The sequence below is a fragment of the Zalophus californianus genome, chromosome 1, assembly GCF_009762305.2.
Source record: "Zalophus californianus isolate mZalCal1 chromosome 1, mZalCal1.pri.v2, whole genome shotgun sequence".
NCBI lineage: Eukaryota > Metazoa > Chordata > Mammalia > Carnivora > Otariidae > Zalophus > Zalophus californianus.
The window spans coordinates 147,759,578-147,775,809 of NC_045595.1; the positions used below are offsets into that span (position 1 = coordinate 147,759,578).

Below are 16,232 nucleotides of genomic sequence, written 5' to 3' on the forward strand. Positions count from 1 at the left end.
CTCCCTGTCTCCTCCACCCTCATGTCCTCTATTACTTCGTAATTTACATAGACTTTGCCCTGTCTGCCCCTTCAAATTCTCCCAGCCTCCTCCAGGCATTCATAGCTCTTCATAATCCTCCCCAGCCACCTGTTCAACTACTTGCCAATAGATTTGCTGTTTGGTGTTTGGATGGTGCCCTGAATATGTCCTGGTTATTTCTGCCTCTGGATAAAGATTTTACTTATTTGTCAGAGAGAGAGAGAGAGAGAGAGAGCAAGCGCACAAGCAGGGGGAGTGGGAGAAGCAGGCTCCCCAATGAGCAGGGAGCCCGACGCGGGGCTCGATCCCAGGACCCTGGGATCATGACCTGAGCCGAAGGCAGACGCTTAACCAACTGAGCCACCCAGGCATCCCTGCCTCTGAACTTCTATTGATGGGTAACATTCCAATGGCAAGATTCCCTTTTCTTCTCCAGACCCCATCTTCCCCAGTGTCAAAGGTCATGTACGGCTCTGGATTCCCCAATATCTCACACGTTCTTTGGCAGTGGTCTGTCTCCACAAAGGGCTTTCCTCTTTCTGGGACTAATCTTGTCTGTCCTATGTGTTTAAATACTCTAGCAGTCAGAAAGACAGATCCCTCACTTTGGGTGGTCTGTGTATAGGTATATACTACAAAATGTTATATTTCCTGGCTATTTGGCTTGGCGACTGAATAATCATGTTTAGATTGCCCTCTTCATTTTATCAATTTTCTCCTATTCTATGGCATTGTATCAACAATGGGACATCCCAGAGTTCTGTGTTTGGTACCAGACAAAATTATTGTGTGTGGGACATCATAGCATTTTTCTTCATAATTTATAGTTTCTTGAATTTTTTTTTCTACCAAAAATACGTCAGTATTTCTAACTCAGAACCTGTGTCTCAGTTAAGTAGTCGTGGCGATGGCGTAGGGGGCAACTGGTAAGGCTAAGAGTTCACTGCACGGCAGCGTGGTGGTTTATAGTCTGGATTTTGAACTCAGCATCCCAGACTAAATCCAAGTTCCACCACTGACTAGCTATGTTACCTTGGAAATGTTAAAAATACAAGGTCTGTCTATGCTTCAGTTCCTCACCAAAAACATTGAAGTACTGTGATAACAGAGTTGTTGTTTTGATTAAAGACCGTATCACATTCGAAGCACGTGCTGTCCAGTTAATGGCTATTGTTCTTGTTCCTGTTCTTATTTTTTTTTTTTTTTTGAGAGAGAGTGTGAGCGCATGCAAGTGGGGGAGGGAGGTGGAGCAGAAGAAGAAGGAAAGAATCCTAAGCAGACTCCACGATGAGCGCAGTGCCCAACTGGTGCTCCATCTCACAACCCCTGAGATCAGGACCTGAGCCGAAATCAAGAGTCGGACACTTAACTGACTAGCCACCCAGGTGTCCCGGCTTTCATTATTATTTGGTGTGATTGACTGAGTCACTAAGTGTACATGACATAGTGTCTTTTCTTTAGAGGGGAAATTACTCATTTTATTTTTAAATTTTTTATAACATACATACAGAGAAGTGCATCTATCAGCTCAACAAATTTTCTCAAACTGAACACATCTGTCTAATGGGCACCTGGATCATGGAAGAGAACATGAACCTCACTCACACTCCCTTCCAGGCACTATCCCATCACAACGCATTATCCATAGCATTTTATAAAAAAGATTTATTTATTTATTTATTTGAGAGAGAGAGACAGAGCATGTGCTAGAGGGGGAGGGGCAGAGGGGGAAGGAGAGAGAATCTCAAGCAGACTCTGCACTGAGTGCAGAGCCTGACACAGGGCTTGATCTCACAACCCTGAGATCATGACCTGAGCCGAAATCAAGAGTCACCCGCTTAACTGACTGAGCTACCCAGGTGCCCCACAGTTATTTTTTTTACTATAGTGCAAACACTTAGCATGAGCTCTGTCCTCTCAACAAACATTTAAGTGCACAATATGGCACTGTTGACTATAAGCGCAATGCTGTATAGCAGATCTCTAGAACTTGGGATACTTCCTTCTGTACCCCCTTGTCCCACTGTCCTGCTGTGTTCAGTGGCTCTGAGCAGTGGAGTTTCAGCAGAATTAAACAATTCTGGCTTTCTCTGATAGCTGCAGGAACTGGGGCTAAATATTATGGAAGAGTATTAAACTGTAGGTCCAACTGGAATGTCTGGGCTAGAATAAGATTCAACAGCTAGCGCAGAACACGAAGTCAAGCTCACAGACCCTCCGTGGACTAGGGAGAGACGAGAATTTTATTCTCCTTTAAATATAAATCAACCATGCCAAATGTGGGTCATGAACAGCCATTCATACAGTTTCAGCAAAAGAGAGGAAACACCTATATAGGTATCTTTAAAATGTTACAATTCTTTCTTTGTGCCCCTTTGCCTGTGATTAGGAGTCTAGCATCTAGGAAGGGCCCACTTGACTAGATGGAATAAAAAGGGAGTGTACAGAGGACTTGGTAAAGAAAGCTGACGGCCCCGGGAACACACGCCATCCTGGCTAGGAGTTCCTGGTGGCAGTACGTAGTAGGTGGACAGCAGATGTCTTTACATCTTTGGGAAAAGACAGAAATTTGGGTGCCACTTGCGCAAGTAACAGAAAACTTGGGGATTGCACCCAAGGAAAGGCTCCTAGGCCCTACATTTTAGCTCATAGGACAAGAATGAGCTCTTAATTATAGAGACGGTTAGTAGTGCCAACCTTGGGATGTATTTGGTGTATTTCAGACAAAAAAAAGGGGAGTCTCCTGCTTGAGCTGAAAATGTTGGTATGTAAGTGGGAAATCACACCCCCCTTCGGCACCACAATAGGGGAGCCTACCTTGGACATCCATTTACCCTCCTCCCCACTTTCCTGGGTCTGAAGCTACTGGTAACACATTGAGTTCTGCATGAGAGACGGTCAGCTCTCAGCCCAGGCACCAAGCTGCACTCCTCTTCCAGTATTTACACCACCCCTTCTGGACGGTCTGGTCAACTTCAAACCAACTTGGTTTTTGAAGGTGAGAGACCGCCTAGGTTATCTAAGGCAGACATAGAAATTCTTCTCTTTTAAGGCTGACCTCAAGTTACTCATTCATTCATTCATCCAACAAATATGTATTGAGTACCTCCGCCTTTGGATTCACAGCCAGCATAGACTGCAATCCCCAGATAACCTGCCTCTGAGCAGACGGCACTGGGAGCTCAGTCCCGGGGCTGCTTCTCTTCCAGCAAAGGGCAGGAAGCAGTGGTCCCTCACCCACTGGGCTTCCAGAACAGCCCTGTGTCTCTATGTGAGGTGCTCACACTTCAACACAGGTGCTGCTAGCAGCTGCAACGTAGACTTTTTTTTTTTTTAATCTCAGCAAGTGAAGTTTGAGAAAACTAAGACACCCTATACATCAGGGAAATTGGAAATTATAGCAAGAAATTCACAATTCATTCCCGAGGCATAAAGCCACATGTGCCACGAATGCCACCGAATATCCAAGGGCTGAATGTTGACCTCAGGCTCACTGGCAAAGGAGGGAGAACATGAAAGACCCCAACATTTAGGGAGTTGTGCTCTTCGTATGCCAGAAAGAGAAAATGAAGACTGAAATGCTGTTTGCTACAGTAAAAGAGTCAGAATTTTTGGCCAATGTGCAATGAATCAGTAGTTAGTATAGGAACTGTAGGGCCCTTCCTAGCGTGTGTGCTCTTAAATATGGCCAAGCCATAAGGAAACAGCATGGACATCACCTCTGGCCTTCAAACTTAAGTGCATCCCTTTGGTACACAATAAAATCTTAACCTTTTTACAAGCATCCTCTGCCACACCTGCCTCTCAGTCCTTCTTTCTGCCCCAGCAACCTATAGCCCACAGCCGTAGCCACAGACAGCTCTGCACATCCAAGTGCCTTTGGTCAGCTGTCCCCGTCTGCCTGGAATGAAGAGCCTCCCTCCAGGTTCCGCCTGCCATATTCCCCTGCTCCTTTGTGGTCCAGCTCAATTTCCTTATGTACTGATTAGTTACCTGACTTAATCATTCAGCAAATAGTTGTTGAGTACTATGTGCCAAGTACTCTGTTAACTGCTGGGGTTCAGCACTAGCCCAGAAAAACACTTCTACCTTCATGGAGCCTGCATTCTTGTAGGGGAGGCAGGCGGTAAACAAGAGAAACAGGCAAAGTAAGCAGAACCCTGGAAAGATAGTGGTAAGCGTGGAAGGGAAAAACAGAGCACGGAAAGGGTAGAGGGGGTCTGGTGTGTGGGTAGTGGTGGGGTGCGTGGGGGGGCTAATGGTTCTGCAAGGATTTCCAAACCCTACTACCCCAGAAGTGCTCCTTCCCTACACATTCCTGATATACAGTATAGGTCCCTCTATTACAGCATCAGCATTAGCTTCTTCGTATTTACGTAGGGGCTATTTATATATATATGGGTGGGGCTCTGCGACTAGAATTGGAGCCCCTAGAGGCTCTGTATCTATCCCTAGATACACTTTACTCAGCATCTGTTCACATGGTGCTTCCTGAATTGGGAGAGAACTGTGTCCACAGAAGTCAGCATCTAACGCACCCTACTTGTTTTTCCCCCTTGGTGCTCTTTTTCCTGCAGCTTTCCCTCCTTCTTTTACTTTCCTGTTTGCATCTGGGGTTTTCTTAATACTCTCCTGAGCAAATATCCTCATAAATTAATTTCCCTCCCACTAATGACTTCTGAATGAGAACCACCTCTCATCAAATAACTGGGGGAAAAACATGATCTCTTATGGCAACTCATTGCAGAGAAAATAATTTATTCAAAGAAACCTTCTGTGGGATTTCAAAAACAGGTCCACAAATCCTTTGATACTTCACCCTTTGGTTTCCTCCACTTGAGCATGGGCTGGACTTAGCGACTCACTTCTAATGAGTGGAATATGCTGGAAGACAGGATGATGTGTGCCTTCGGAAGCTGGGATATAAAAAGCATTGCAGCTTCCTCCTTGCTCTCTGTGGGATCACTGGCTGTGGGGGAGGCCAGCCACCATGTCGTGAGGACACTTAAGCAGCCAGGTCTTGGAAGCAGGTCTGCCAGCACCAACCCCCAACCACCCCACGCCTGTCAGACCTTCAGAGACTACAGGTGTGGCTGGTACCCTAACTGCAACCTCCTGGGACACTCGGAGCCAGAGCTACCCAACTAAGCCACTCTTGGATTCCTGACCCACGGAAACTACTGGATAACAAGTGTTTGTTGTGCGAAGTCACTAAGCCTTGAGGTACTCTGTTCTGCAGCAATAGATAATTGAGTGAGTTCTGCTCTGGTTCTATGACTGACCTTCAGCAAGTCAGTTAACCTCGCTCAGCCTTAGTTTCTCAGCTGTTAGTAAAGTGGGTTTGGGTCGGAGGACTCGAAGCAGCACCAGCTCTCACACCCTGTGCTCCCCGAACAAAACAAAAACATTCCAGGAATAGGGTAGTTTGGGCCAGCTGTGTGTAAAATGTAACAGTCTCGATCTCTCTGGGGGTATTTCTGCCGATTCAGATAGCAAGGCGGTCATTACCTGAACCCACAGATGCAAGCTGGGTTCTGGGAGGTGATATTTAACTTAGAAGGGGAGACACGAGAGTCGCACGCACAGTTTTGTGCGCAGGAGGGGCCTCGAGGAGGTAATATGCTTTCCATGGGTGTGAGCTTCATAGCCCACAGTGTGTTTCCATGAGTAGTATTTCACTAAAAGCTCACGAATCTCCATTCTACAGCTGGGAGGTTGAAGCTTCAGAGAGTTTTGGTAATTTGCTCAAAGCCACACAGTTCTTAAGTTCCAGAGCTGAGAACTGAGCCACAAACTCTCAGTTGCTATGTACTACCTTCCGTTACTGTCAGCTGCCTCTCTGAGGACTGGCCCGAGTGCTACACTGGGCAGGCTGAGGACATGGCCTGGCAGAGCCACGGCTCCTTCTGTAAGAAGCTGTGCTCTTCCAGGCGGCTGACAGAGCTACATTTCCTATCACACGAGTCCATTCCACCCCGCGCCTGTAGGTGGTCATCATCACCAGATGAGGGGGTCTGCCCTTGGGAAGCTGCCCTAAAGGCGGCCAGGGGCAAATGACGTGGCCTGGGGCAAAAAGATGAGTGTGGCCAATTAGATTCCATCTTTCAAGAACGTTTACTTGGACGGAGTAAGAGAACAATACACTTACCCTAGGGCAGTAAAGGTTTTTAAGAGGGGAGAAAGATCAGACGGGCCCTAATGGGCCACAAGCAAAGCCAAGATGATGGGGGAACAGCAGCTCAGAGCAAGTGGTGATAATAAAGTGAAGAAAAGGCATACATGGTGTGGGACCTGGAGAGAGGGGCCTGAACTGGAGCCAGAAGCGAGGTCCCTCCCACCGCCTGGATCCAGGACGGAACTACACGCCCTCGCTCCACAGGACCCAGATCGACTGTGGCCGCTAGGATTTGCTTGCCATGAGATTCTACCTCATCAGTTCTCCTTGAGCTACCTGAAGAGTGCTCTTACTCCGCAACTAAGTGAATTTAACTAGAGATGACATGGCTGATACAAAATATAAAAAACCAAAACTGTGTGATTATAAAATTCCAAGAGTCATATGGGTTTTTTTGTTTTTGTTTTTTTTTAAAACAAAACACACACACAAAGGCCTTCGTGGACTCCGATCACCGAACAACATAAAACACTGGCAACACCAAAAGCTGTGTCTCATGGCACCGGGACACAGGACGGGAGCCCTACTCCCTCACAGGATGAGCTGTGGCTAGGAACCAACCAACCGCTTTCCCGTGTTTAAGAAATCGCTCCAAACCTTCCTTGCAGGAGAGGTATAATCAGCTCATAGAAATACAAAGACCAACTATGACATATGTGGGGTTTGACTGGCATACGATTAGAGAACAGGCTTGTGAGCTTCTGAATGTCACCTGTGATGGGCATAAACCAGTGAGTGCCTCAGAAAAGACTGCATTTTGTTAAATGGTGCCCTCTGAGTAGCCTTCACCTGCCAAAAAATGGCCCTTCACAGCCCCGGGACAGACAGAGGGTAGAGTTCCTGACTAAGAGCGAAGGGTCCTGGATACGGCTCCCAGCTCTGTCACTTTGTAGCTGTGTGGCCTGGGTAAGCAACTGCAACTTCCTCCATCTCTCCAACAAAAAGCACAGACTAGAACACCACCAAGGCCCATTCCCGCTCTGAAAGTGTGTGTGATTCAAAGATTCTCAACTACTCTGCCCAGCTAGCAGCTTAAGTAGGCACTCACCATACCCGGGTGAGGACCATATTACCACAGTACGTCTAGAAAACTCCAAACAAACAAAAACCCAGAACACACAGTCTGGCCACCGGGCAAATTCTTTAAAATCAGAATAGTTCCATAAACTGCTTAATGCCTATACCTAGACACATGGCTTCCCTAGGCCTATTCTTCTTCTAGAAGGGCCTGAATGGGTGCCTAAAAATAAGAAGGACTTTCTTGCATGACTCATTTCTTATCTCATTTTTTTTTTTTAAAGTAGGCTCCACACCCAACGTGGGGCTTGAACTCATGACCCAGAGATCAAGAGTCGCGTGCTCCACCAACTGAGCCAGCCAGGCAGCCCTCTCATCTCATTCACATTTAAGATAATTCAAGGTCAAAAGTTTAGAAATATAGACAACTTTGACAACTTGCCCCATTTTTGTCTCTTCCTTTTTTTCTAAAAGAATCTGGAAAACCTAAGCCTCCTCCGGCTTCTTTCTTTCAGGCTTTCTTACAAAAACACTCGTGGCCACACCCTGCTCTTTATTCAGCACCTCATTAAACCTCTAGGCAAACAATGAATCATGGAACACTACATCAAAAACTAATGATGTACTGTATGGTGATTAACATAACCATAATAGACAAAAGAAAAAAAAAAGAAAAAATAAACCTCTAGGCAAATTATTTACAGTCCCCTCCAACTTTGCTTTGCCCTAAGCCCCGCAGCATCTGCCTGGTGGAGGCATGCAGGGTGCATCTGGTCCTGGGCCTCAGTGACACATGACGAGCCGGTTTACAAGTTATTCATGTAACTATTGTCATGCTCATCATTTCTAATGGAACAGTGTTCAGGGTTTTAAAGCTTCCAGCCTCTTGTCCCTCCGTTGGGAATGGATTTGGAGCTCTGACAGCGGGCTCTTCCCCTCAGAGGATCGATGCACTTTAGAAAGAAAATCTATCAGTCCCCAGGAGACCCAGAGAGCCTAAATGCAGGAGGGTGGTTTGTCCTGCATTTTAATATCCCTGAAACATGGTGGTAAGTAGATTTTTTTTTCCCCCTAAAACCCTCTAAAGCCATTTTAGGATATCCTGAAATCCCCATCTGACTGCTCCCCTAGACACCTCTTCATCCGCAGGCTACAGATCCCTCCCTGCCGCCCCCCTTCTCTGGGACTGGCACAGTGTGGCACTGGCATGGTGGACTCCACTAGTGCCTCAGGACACCATGGGACAGCCCAGTAGAGATGGTGCTGGAGCCCCAGGCCAAGGGTCAAGAGTCTGGGCGGCCACTGGTTCTTCCCCTGCGTGGCTGGTGATCTTGAGCAAGCTGGTACGTGAAAAAAATACATATAAAGGCCCCCTTGAGCTCTGCCCTCGTGTTCTGATTCACAGCTTGTCCTTCACTGAGTCCCGTGGCGGCCAAGGCCGAGGACTGAGCCCAAGTGTGGTTGGTGATCAGCTGCAGCCACCGAGCGCTGGGGCCTTTGGGGGCCCCACTGTGTGCTCTGCTATGGGTGGCCACTCGGAAAGACATTCTGCTTAAATGTCCCCATTTATCCTTGCCATTCTGAGATGACATACCCTTCCGAAAGAAATGAGGGGAAAGTCTGTCTCCTTCCTGCTCCAGACACAATATCTTAGTTCCCATTTAAAAATGTCTCTTGCTGTAAGTTCCTTGATGGAAAATTCTATTCTCTTCTTTTAGTGTCACAGTAATCCAGAATAGCCAGCACTGCTTTAAGAACTTATTCTAAATGTCAGCCAGCTTATCCACAGCGTACACTCGTACCTTAACTCCTTGATCACAAGCTACTAGCCGGTGACCACTGCTCCTTGACTACTTACCTAAGAGTAATAAATGCTGCTCTTCTCTCTGTCCCTATCTCACACTGTTCAACGCCATTCCCTGGTTCCTGTAGCAAGGTCACTCTAAAGCATCCTACTGTCTGCAAGAAGGCAAGTGAGAGAAGACACACCTTGCAGTGTCGATCCATGCAGTTTAAGAAAAACACACTATACTATACCTGTACTTGTCAAAAACCAAAATGTTATTTAACCTAACACGTTTGCCGTTTTGTTGTTGCTGTCAGCAAACCTGAAGATGAATTCACTTCCAACATGGTAGTGGGGACTCAGATGGCTCACGACCCCTTGCTCATTCCTTTTCTGAGTCCTCATTGTATGATCTTCTAAACCTTTTACATTCTTTATAAGCGAACAAACCTCTCAACAGTAAGAGGTCCTGCTCATGACTTTCTGAGGAAAGAGAGGCCATAAAATGTGAGCCTGCTCTACTTCGTTCTCCCCCTATTCCTCCATTGCCTAGGGAACCAGGTTCAAGACACTGAGCATCTTGAGATCTGAGCATTTAGGGCCTCTCAGATCCAATTCCTCAATCTTTCCAACTCATCTGCTACCAGACTGACCATCTGCTCCAAGTCACAGCAACACCTGCTAAATTCCCAAACATACTCAACATGTTCCCAACTCCCTGACTCATACGTATGGTGTTTTCTGTCCAGAAGAGGTTCTACTTCCCTCTCCCAAGCCACACCCCTCTCACCTTCTGGAAATCCTTCCCCACATTCATGCCCAGCTCAGATGAACCCGTCCGCAAGCAGTTCCAAATAATTCCCTCCCTCCCTTTCTAGCGGAGTGCGATTTGTACACATTACAGCACATTTTTGCTTTGGATATTCGTCTATGTTCCTGTATCTTCCGTAGGATTCAAAGTGCCTTAACAGTACAGCCTGGGTGGTTTTTAAAATTTTTTTTATATAGAGAGGATTTTCAATAATTGTTGATTTAAATTTGCTGAAATAGATAGTGCTATACTCTGATTCCTCACATTTTTGAAACTTCTACATCCCCTGTTTCCTCCATATGGACTCTCTTATGTTTATTTTTGAAATTCTTCATCTTTCTTAGAGTTTTAGTTAAATTCTCAAGTACTTCTGGGAAATAGGTGGAGTAGATATTTTAAATGCTTTTTATTGGTTTATAATTTTGGACTTTTCATTGGGCCATCATTAATTTTGAGGAAATTCCTCATAATTCTTTAAAAATTAATGTTTAAAATATATTTTATATATCAAGAGGGAAAAAAGCAATGCTCCTTTATGATATAGGGAAAGAGGAGTTATGAGTCTCAAAGAGACTTTTGCTATACATTAATACTATTCTGTACAAAATAAGCACAAGCTGTGGAGGAGGGAATTAGAGAGATGTACAATGGATTGCCACTAACTATTTTTCTGATAATACGAGATAGTATGGCAAAGAATTCTAGGTGCCGCCCAAGTCCATTCTGCCCTCATTTCTTAGTAATGAAGACTCATTTTTTTTTTTTTTGAGGGGCTGTACATTGCCACCTAGTAAAAGAGTATTTTCCCCAGGTCTCCTTGCAGCTAAAGTAGCCATGTTATCAGACTTTGGCCAGTGGGATGAAAGCCTGAGTGCCAGCTCCAACTAGTCTCCCAGGTGTGTGTGGGGTGTGGGCGATGGCTCTTCTTCCCTGTTGCCCAGCCCGCCCCCTGCAACACCTGCCATCTTGGACTGTGAGTTAGAGCACACCCTACGAAGAGTGGAGGAATGAGCTAGAAGGAGCCCGAGTATGGATGATGCTGTGGGTCTTTTCCACCAGTCCTAGACTACTTATCCTCAGGTGTCTGCTATGTGAGAGAAAAAAAACCCGAACTTCTATCTTATTTAAGCCAGTGCCATTTGGAGCTTTTGTATGTAGCTGAGCCTTCTAATCCTAACTGATACAGATGAGAGGATTTTATGAAGGTAGAAAGGGGAATTTTGGAAATGTTTTTAATCTCCATGATTTTCTATTCTGATCGGAAAGGAAAGGAAATTCAAAAGCAGCTTGGATCCAAGGACCACATATCTTTGACAAAAGAAGACAGAGTGAGGGGACGCCCCAGAACCAATTCTGAGAGCTGAGCTCTGAGGCCTGATGCCTGCAACATGGCTGCTCCAAAAGCCAAGTGACCAGAACAGATTGGAACAGATGGAAGGGGCAAGTTTCCAGAGGTCAGGCCGTAGCATTCTTAGAAAACTCCAGGACTGCTGGTATAAGCAGAGCCCAGAAAGTCTCATCTAACAGAGAAGATGAGAAACAAGCTATAAATCAGCATAAGAAGTAAATATGGGACAACCTAGAGTGGTCAATGATGACTGAGGTTTTATGAGAATATCTGTATAAATATACATTCTTCTCAAATTTGTTTCATTTTATGTATTTTAATGTTCACAAACTTAATACTTACGAGAGTGTTTCCAAGTTTACAGTCTTAAAAACATCTTTACATGAAAGATTCCCCTACCTGCCTAATTGACTGTACAATCATGTGCTGTTTTGTTTTGTTTTTTTAATTTACTAGGGAGACTCTTTCTGATGCTTTCCTACTTGTTAAAAGACCCACATAGTTTCCCGGTAGGAGCTACAAAAATTGTAGGACATGTGTGGGTGATGGGATAATTAGCTTCTCGAGGATTAGTCTTGATTTTTTAAACCTGTTTGGTAGTGATGACTAGCAACCAACTTTGCTTTAGCCCCAACATGGCAGTCTGGTATCTCCATCAGTCTCTTCTTTGGTTGCTCTGTGTTTCCCCATGATGAACTTTAGTCCTGCCACCTGTAATCCCTGCCTGCCCGTGTGAGTGTTGCCCTCTGCAGACATCAGGCTTCAGAGACTCCCCTGCATGGTAAGTATTAACTCCCTATACCTTTCCCAGCCTGCATTTGTCTGACCTTAGTGTCCAGTCTTCCATGTTCCAACCACGAGAGCCTTTTTGTGCTTTTTTGGTTTAAACTCTTCTGTTCCTGCTTCTGAAATCTTTGTTCAGGCCATGCTGGGTGCATGAAAAATACTTTCTATTCATTTGCTCTGCCAACCAACCCTCTCCCATGCTAACCTCACAGGTTTATCTCCTCCAGGGAGTCTTCCTGAACAATTAGGAACTAGGTTTCCACACACTCATCCAGTTTTCAACCACAGTCATTTCCTTAAAATTTTTGTCATTTAATGGAGGAATATACGTTTTCTTTTGTAATTAACATGGCTTTTCCAGCTAAGAGAACCTTGCCCGAAGCACAACTGTTTGTGCATCCTTTCTTGAAAGTTTCATCACATCCAGAGTCTGTCTATTCCTCACATCAACTTTCTTTCTCCCTCATCAACCATTCTCTCGTATGAAGTTTTTCCTAGCTAACTAAAAACTGTTTCCAAGATGCAATTTAACCACCTCCTCACTACATCATCAATGTACTTGGCACCCTCATAAGTGAGATGTGTCCTTCTAAGTGCATGGCTTTATTAAATTAGCATTATTCCACAGTCTCATAGACCCTGTATTTCCTTTATGCCTGAGTGGACTGCAAGTCAGGAGACCTAAAACTAGTCCTGCTTCTCCTGGTTATATGAATTCAAGCCTAGGTTTTTCACTTTTATGAGTTTTAGATTCCTAATCTACAAAATGAAAATCATGAAGGATTCTTCTAGATCTAAGATTCTGTTATTCCCGATCTGTGAGTTAATTCCTTATTGGGACTACTTCAACCACCTGGCACTGTCATCCAACCCAAAATACCTCCACTCCTCACTCCAAGGGCAGGTGGCAGTTCTTATAACTTATTTTTTTTTTTTATTGTGTTTAGCACATGGCCAACAGTTTTGGTACAATATGGAAAGAAAGCTAAATATACTTAAATGATTGAGCAAATCTGCAAATTTCAGAGATAGGGAATAGAGGAGGAGTGTGTCCTGTGGACTTCCTAATTACTGCAGGTCCTCAGAAGACACATGGCAAGGAACAATGAGTTCTCTCCCTGTCTCCTACCTGGGGAAATTGCTATATTAGATCAAACCCTTCCATCAGGAGAAGCTACCTTTCATTTTCTTTCTTTCCTTTTTTGTTAAGATAGCTTTCTTCTTCTTCTTCTTCTTCTTCTTCTTTTTTAAGATTTTATTTATTTATTTGACAGAGAGAGACACAGCGAGAGAGGGAACACAAGCAGGGGAAGTGGGAGAGGGAGAAGCAGGCTTCCCGCGGAGCAGGGAGCCCGATGTGGGGCTCGATCCCAAGACCTGGGATCTTGACCTGAGCCGAAGGCGGACACTTAACGACTGAGCCACCCAGGCGCCCCCCCCCCCCCTTTTTTAAAGATTTATTTATTTGTCAGAGAGAGAGAGAGAGAGAGACGGCGCGAGCACAAGCAGGGGGAGCGGCAGGCAGAGGGGGAAGCAGACTCCCCACTGAGCAAGGAGCCCGATGTGGGACTCGATCCCAGGACCCTGGGATCATGACCTGAGCTGGAGGCAGACGCTTAACTGACTGAGCCACCCAGGCATCCTGCTACATTTCATTTTCCAGAAGCCTTATAATCATGGTGAATGGGGATGGGATACGGGGGCAGTGGAAGGGGTCAGTAGCTGCAGCTGCTTGAATGCTCAATTGTGTGGACCTCCAAATCCTGGTTTTCCACCCAGTGAACCTGTTTCCTGGTCTCTTCATTCTGGGTACAAGAAGACTGTTTCTCAGGCCTAGCTGTAACTGTGACAGTTGAGGCCAGCCTCATGATGCTGTGAAGATCCAGGAGAACTTTTTAAAGCGTCCATATATAGTTGATTACTTATTCGTACAGTTTAATCCTCTCTGGACTGTCCATAGTAACTGCAGGATACTGCTGCCTAGCTCCAAGGGCCATTTTAGAGATGATGTTTACAGGCATAGATCAGGGAATGCCAGGGTTTCAATGGAATTTAAGAGATTATGTGTTCACTTATCATTTAATACCTTGTCATTTCCCAAAAGAGTATCTGGAGAGGCTTATAAAATATATATATATATGTTAAGACATTTAAAATATAAAACTAGGGGTGCCTGGGTGGCTCAGTCGGTTAAGCATCTGCCTTCGGCTCAGGTCATGGTCTCAGGGTCCTGGGATTGAGCCCTGCGTTGGGCTCCCTGCTTGGCGGGGAATCTGCTTTTCCCTTTCCTCCCTGCTTGTGAGCTCTGTCGCTAGCTCTGTCTCTCTCTCTCTCTCAAAATAAAAAATATATATATTTAAAATATAAAACTAAACAGAGAGGGGGAATTCGTAGTTCCCTCGTTTACACATAAGGAACAGAGACTCAGAGAGACAAAGTGATTGGCAAAGACAAAGAGCTGGGACCAGAAACCCTTCCATTTGTTACTGATGACTTTGATTCCAGGCTGATAGTTCCCCGCTCCACCCCAAGTTCTGCCAGCATCTTGAGTGACTTCATCCACCTCAAGTTCTGCCAGCATCTTGAATGACATCATCTCCCTGTGGGAAGCCCCTCCAGCCCCTTGGCCTCTTGGTTGACCTTCTCGTCTCCACTGAGCTCCTCCTTCACTCCACTTCCACAGCCCCTTCCCATGTTCACACCTTGGATCTCACGGTCACCATTTTTGACTGTCTGACTTCCACAACACTACATTAGACATCTTCCTGTCTTCAGCAGCATTCTACACATTCTGATAGGTTGTATTTTTATTTTCATTCAACTAATTTCCCTTTTGGTTTCTACCTTGACCCATGGATTATTTAGAAATGTATTATTCAGTTCCCAAATACTTGGAAAATTTCCAGAGCTCTTTCTGCTAGTTATTTCTAATTCTATTGTGGCAGAAAACATACTTTGCACAACGTGAATCCTTTTAAATGTATTGGAACTTATTTTATGGCCCACAAAATGGTCCCTTTTGGTAAATATTTTATGAGCACTTGAAAAGGATGTGTATTCTGCTATTGTTGGGTAGAGTGTTCTATAAAATGTTAATGAGGTCAAGATGGTAGATTGTGTTCAAGTCTTCCATATACTTACTGATTTTCTATTTATCCTAGCAATTATTGAAAGAGGGATATGAAAATCCCCAACTGCAGGGCACCTGGGTGGCTCAGGTGGTTAAGCGTCTGCCTTTGGCTCAGGTCAGGATCTCAGGGTCCTGGGATCAAGCCTGCTCAGCAGGGAGTCTGCTTCTTCCTCTCCCTCAGCCCCTCCTCCCCACTCATGCTTGCTCTCTCTCTCAAATAAATAAATAAATAAATAAAATAAATAAAATCCACAACTGTAATTGTTGATTTGTCTATTTCTCCTTGCAGTTCTATCAGTTTTTGCTTCATGTATTTTGAGGTTCTGTTATTACATGCGTTAAGAGTTTAGGGTTTTTAGGTCTTTCGGACAATCATTGTGAAATATCCATCTTTATCCTTGGTAATATTTTTTGCTCTGAAATATACTTTGGCTGATATTAATGTAGCCATTCAAGATTTCTTTTGCAATAATGTTAGAATGTTACATTTTTTTTAAAAGTCCTATTTGTATATTCATATTTAAAGTGCGTTTCTTGTTGGCAGCATATAGTTTAGTCTTCTTTGTTTTTGTTTTTTTTTTAATCCACTATGACAAGCTTTGTCTTTTAACTGGGATGTTTAGGCAATTTAAATTTACTATGATTATGAATATGATAAGGTTTGAGTCTATTTTCTTGTTATTTGTTTTCTATTTTTCTTTTCTGTTTTGTTCCCTTTTCCTTTCTTTTCTGCTTTCTTTTGGATTACCTGAGAATGTTTTATGATTCCATTTTATGTCCTTTGTTGGCTCATGTTATGGGCTGAATTCTATCCCTCCCAAATTCATATGTTGAAACCCCAAATCCCAATGTGACTGTATCTGGAGATAAGACCTTTATGGAGATAATCAGGGTTAGGTGGGGTCCTAACGGTGGGTCCCTAATCTAGTAGAACATGTCCTCATAAGAAGTGGAAAGGGCATGAGAGCTCTCTCCGTGTAAACACAGAAGAAATGGCCACGTGAAGACATCTGCAAGTCAGGAAGAGAGACCTTATCAGAAATGAAATTTGCCAGCAACTTGATCATGGACTTCTAGCCTCCAGAACGGTGAGAAAATAAATGTGTTGTTTAAGCCACCTGGACTGTCCTCTTTTGTTATGGTAGCCCAAGCAGACTA

General features: G+C 44.5%; 1 protein-coding gene across 15 annotated transcripts in view; it reads right to left on the bottom strand.

Moving 5' to 3' along the window:
• The window catches only part of KALRN (kalirin RhoGEF kinase), a 646,977-nt gene that overhangs the window by 152,020 nt on the left and 478,725 nt on the right, over window positions 1-16,232 (bottom strand). The gene's annotated exons all lie outside the window — the stretch shown is intronic.